General features: G+C 49.8%; 1 pseudogene; it reads left to right on the top strand.

The window, feature by feature from the left end:
- Window positions 715-4,624, top strand: LOC109820908 (annotated as a pseudogene).

The following is a 4,856-nucleotide window of genomic DNA, read 5'->3' as shown; positions in this document are numbered from 1 at the left end:
AGCAAACAAAATGCACCAAAACATCAAATCCAAGCTCGACGGGGGAAAAACACGTTGATTCCGACAGAGAGATCCTGAGTGTTCTGTATATTTAGAGTAACTTTTAGACGATATAGGAAGTCTAGATGCACTATTTTTATGCATGTTGGCCCGCCCATCCATGTTAACGTCTTTAATAGGTAACCAAAATAAATTTATATATTTTTCAAGAACACTCGCTTTTTTTAATAACTCTTAATATGTCAACATCTTTTAATTAATATGCATGGCACTATTCACAACATTTCTCAAGCTTCAACGCGTTTGTTGTTAATGTTACTGGTTGGTTGTTAAGGTTACGGGTTGGTTGTTAAGATTACGGGTTGGTTGTTAATGTTATATGGTTTGCTTGTTAAGGTTACGTGTTGATTGTTAAACAATCAACCCGTATAACGTTAACACCAATCCGTAACCTTAACAACCAATGCGTAGTCTTAACAACCAACCCGTAACCTTAACAAGCAACCTGTATAACCTTAACAACCAATACGTAACCTTAACAACAAACGCGTAACATTAACAACCAACATATAACCTTAACAACCAATGTAGGACATTCTAATGAGGGAGTAATTTTAACAAGCAACCGGTATATTTTTATTTGGGTTATTTTAAAGTTTTTTTGTGGTAATAGTTTTAGCGTTGGTAATTAGTAACATGCCCGCACCCATCATCATGGCCATCATCATCAACTTTCTCCTCATGGGCGCTCATCTCTTTCGCCAAAACCTCATCAAAATCAATCTTTTTACTCTTCAACCCCCTCTTCTACTTGCTGTTGGCCTCCTTCGATTCAAGGGTCTCTTCAAAGGCATCGAGGATGAGGTGGATGACATGGCGGTTGGGTGAGGCATCCCAACGAGCCCAGAAGCTCTTGTAGCATCCAAAGCAGGAGCAGCCAAGGTCAGGGGGCATGGTTATAATTACTATCAATCTTGTCCTTCTTCTTCTTATTATTGTTCTTGGGTTGAGCGAGTCCTCCCGCACGCTCCCACACTCCCACGAACAGGTCCTCCCACGCTCCCACACTCCCATGAACATGTCCTCCCGCACGCTCCCACGCTCCCATGAAACCCACCGCGCAGAGAATCATGAAGCAGTAAAACCTCAGTCGCTTGTTCTCGTCGGCTATGCAGCGCTCGTCGCCTGAGTTTCGCTCGGCCCTCGAGCGGACGATCTCTTTGTACTCCTCGAACCGTGCCGGGGTTTTCTCCGCGTTGTGGATCTTAAGGATGCTGTGGATGGCCGGAGCGACGGTGGCGGAGAAGGTGAGGATGGCAGGAGGAGGAGGGCGGCGGCGGGTGGAGAGGTGAGGGAGGGAGGAGGGAGAGCAGAGGGATTGCAGGGTTAGAGAGAGAGAGAGAGAGAATGTGTATTATAGTCTTTCCCTGTGTGAAATTCATTGGGCTTTGTGTTTTGGGGGCTTAGAGAACAAAAAATTTACTTTTGGAGGTAAATCACCCGTTGAAAAAGTCTTGGGGGTAGGAAGCTTGTTTTCATTCGTTTTGGGGGCTGGAAGCATTTTTCCCTTAAAAAAAAACTATAGTGTATTTAAAATGCAATTAAGTTGTTTTTTTGGCTCCGTCGCCCTAGAGGAGTCGGTGCAAAACAATTTGTCCTCTCATTGTTGTTTCAAAGAAAATCACAGTCGGGGATTGTGAGAGCTGGTCATTGTTATTATCATCGAGTTTCTACACAATGTAACCGATCCGCCCCCTACTCTCCACACGTTAGCCCCCGCGCAGCGCTCCCACTCGCCACACGTGCCCGCACAGTTGCCGACCATAAACGGTCGGCTCCTCTCACTCCATTTGCGTGGGTCCCACACAAAACCCAACGGAAGGCGCACACGTACCACTAACACGGTGTGAAAACTGTAAAATATCACTTATTTTAAAAAATTAACTACCCTCCAAAAACTTTCACCTGCCCCAATTCACTCGCCTGATGGCGGGGCCACGCCGCCCCCAGCTCCCCCACTTTCTCTTTCCACACCCCCCCATCTCTTCCATATAAACCCCCCAATCTCTCTTTCACTGTCACTTCCCATCCTCAAAACCCTCAGAGCAGCGCAGCCGTAAGCACCATTGATGGCGACTCTCTCTAAGCTTCCTGCTGCTCACCTCACCTCCTGCCTCGCCGCGCGCGAACGCCGGCACCGTCGCGGCGTCAAACTTCGGCCGCGTCGCCGACGGACCTCCCTCCGCCGCCTCCCGCCGTCAGCCTCCTCAAAACCAACGGCATTGCCGCCGGTGAAGCTCTACGACGCCGAACCCACCGTCCTGCGCGCCCTCGCCGCACGAACATCAAGGTCGTCGTCAACATCCCCAACGAGAACCTCACCGCCGCCGCCGGCCACCCGACTTCGCCCTCTCGTGGGTCCAGGCGCAACGTCGCCGCCTACTTCCCCGCCCACCCAGATCCAGACCGTCGCCGTCGGGAACGAGGTTTGTTCGGATCCGGACAACCTAAACCTCCTACCTTCGCTCCCGCGCGATGCAAAACGTCCATTCTGCCCTCGTCTCAGGCTCTAAGCTCGACTCCGCCCGTCAAGGTCTCTTCCCCCGATCGCCCTCAGCGCCCTCCAGTCCTCCTACCCATCGTTCGTCGGCTCGTTCAAGCCCGACCTCGCGAGGGCGTGATTGAAGCCGATGCTCGAGCTTCCTCCGTCCAAACTGGGTCCTACCTTCATGGTTCAACGCCTACCCGTTTCTTCCGCCTACGAGGCCAACGCCGACGTCATCTCCCTCGACTACGCCCTCTTCCGGCCGAACCCGGCGTCGCCGACGCCGGCAACGGCCTGAAGTACTACAGCCTCCTCGACGCCAGCTCGACGCGGTCTTCGCCGCGATGTCGCGCGCTCAAGTACGACGACATCAAGATCGTGGTCTCGGAAACCGGCTGGCCCTCGAAGGGCGACAGGAACGAGACGGCGCCGGCGAGGCCAACGCCGCCGCCTACAACGGCAACCTCGTGCGCAGGGTCCTCTCCGGCAACGCCGGCACCCCCCTCCGTCCCAACGCCGACATCGACGTCTACCTCTTCGCCCTCTTCAACGAGAACCAGAAGCCGGGGCCGACGTCGGAGAGAAACTACGGGCTGTTCTTACCCGAGCGAGGAAAAGTGTACGACATCGACCTGAGTTTGAAACGCAAGGGGGGATTCGAAATGGCGGAAGCTGGAGGTGGCAGGAGGGCGGAGGGGGAGGAGTAACGGCTCCTCCAGCGGCGGCAACGGCGGCCGGAGGGTGGTTGCCAGCAGACGGGGGAGACGTGGTGCGTGCGTGCGAACGCGGCGGCGGGGGGGACGGCTGCAGGCGGCGCTGGACTTCGCGTGCGGGAGGGGAGGCGACTGCAGGGAGATCCAGCCGGCGGCGACCGCTGTTACGACCCGAACACGATCGAGGCTCACGCTTCGTTCGCGTTCAACAGCTATTATCAGAAGAAGGGGAGGGCTTCGGGGAGCTGCTTCTTCCAGGGGGCCGCTTACGTTGTCCCTCAAGCTCCGAGTAAGTTAACTTAATTACGTTGATACTTAATTCTTGCCTGTTAGCGGGTGTTGTTTAGTTTTTCGGTATTATTATGCCCTAATTTTTTAAGTTTTGCGCAAGACCTTGGGGGCCCAAAAATTAGCTTTTCAACACTTTTATATAAAATTTAGATGATCACTGCTAAGTTAAGATTGTTTATTTTTTTGTTAAACAACCAACATTGAGCGGTACTTTTATATCAATGACACAACTTAATTCGTCATATCTACATTAGTTTTCCTTCTCTAGTAAAATTTTTTGGGAAAACTTAGTATTAAACTATTGACACTGTTCATATAGCCAATTGACACTTTCAAATATGGAAAACATGGGTTTTAATGAATTTTAATAAAAAGTGAAATCCAGCGGTAGATGCTAGTCATGATGAAGGACCGAGTAGTGGACGTTTTCTGGTCTGGAGTTCACTGTGGGTTTTGTGGTCCAAAGCTCTAGCTAACCGTACATAGGGATGGGGGTAGCCCAAAACCCTAAATCGTGACCCTAGATCTTAACCGTGGTTAGTACTGGATCCAAATCTTGACGTGACGCATTCACTTCTGGGCGTTTTCGTGTACTATACTGAAAAATACAATGTTGAACTATTTTGGTGCTATTTCGCTTTATCGTGGCTTGGGAAAGCGGTGCGCTGCCTTGCTGTCTCTGTCTAAATCCCCTCGGGTCGGGTGTTGGTTGGACTCTGCCGCGGACTAAAATCTTGGTTCTTGTTGCAATTTTTTTTTGTTATTTACTGATTAATTAACGATGTTTTTTTAATTCTCTGATTGGGGAATAATTAAAAGGTAATTCTCTTTCAGAGATTGGAAAGTGCGATCTCCCGACGAGGGCTTGAGCGTAGTGGATGGAGCTCACATGCGCTTGGAAACCATGTGGGAGCTGGTGTAGTTATTTTGACTCTTTGTTGTTGTCCCTTTTTTGTTGTTGTTGTTGTTGTTGGTAATTAAATTGTGGTGTTCCTTTTTGCGGGCATCGTATGTCGTAGGTTGTTTATATATTTAATTAGATTCATCAGCGGTTTATATGGTTTTTACTTTATTATTACTTGGCATTGAGTGAGTTATCACTGTGATTGTTGATACAGCTGTGTTATTATTGCCCCCCTGATGTTTTTTGGGGTTCGTGGTGTCCCATCACTTGTCAGAGGAGGGGGGGCTTTGGTAATAATGTTTGGCACTTGTTCAATCTTTTATTATTGCCCCTTGTGTACTAGTTTGCTCTTTTGTGTTCGCTTCTTGAGCCTTTGATGATGCGTACGTACGGACGAGGGTAT

The sequence above is a fragment of the Asparagus officinalis genome, chromosome 8 (genome assembly GCF_001876935.1).
Source record: "Asparagus officinalis chromosome 8, Aspof.V1, whole genome shotgun sequence".
Classification (NCBI taxonomy): Eukaryota; Viridiplantae; Streptophyta; class Magnoliopsida; order Asparagales; family Asparagaceae; genus Asparagus; species Asparagus officinalis.
This window is presented reverse-complemented; position numbering and strand designations above follow the sequence as displayed.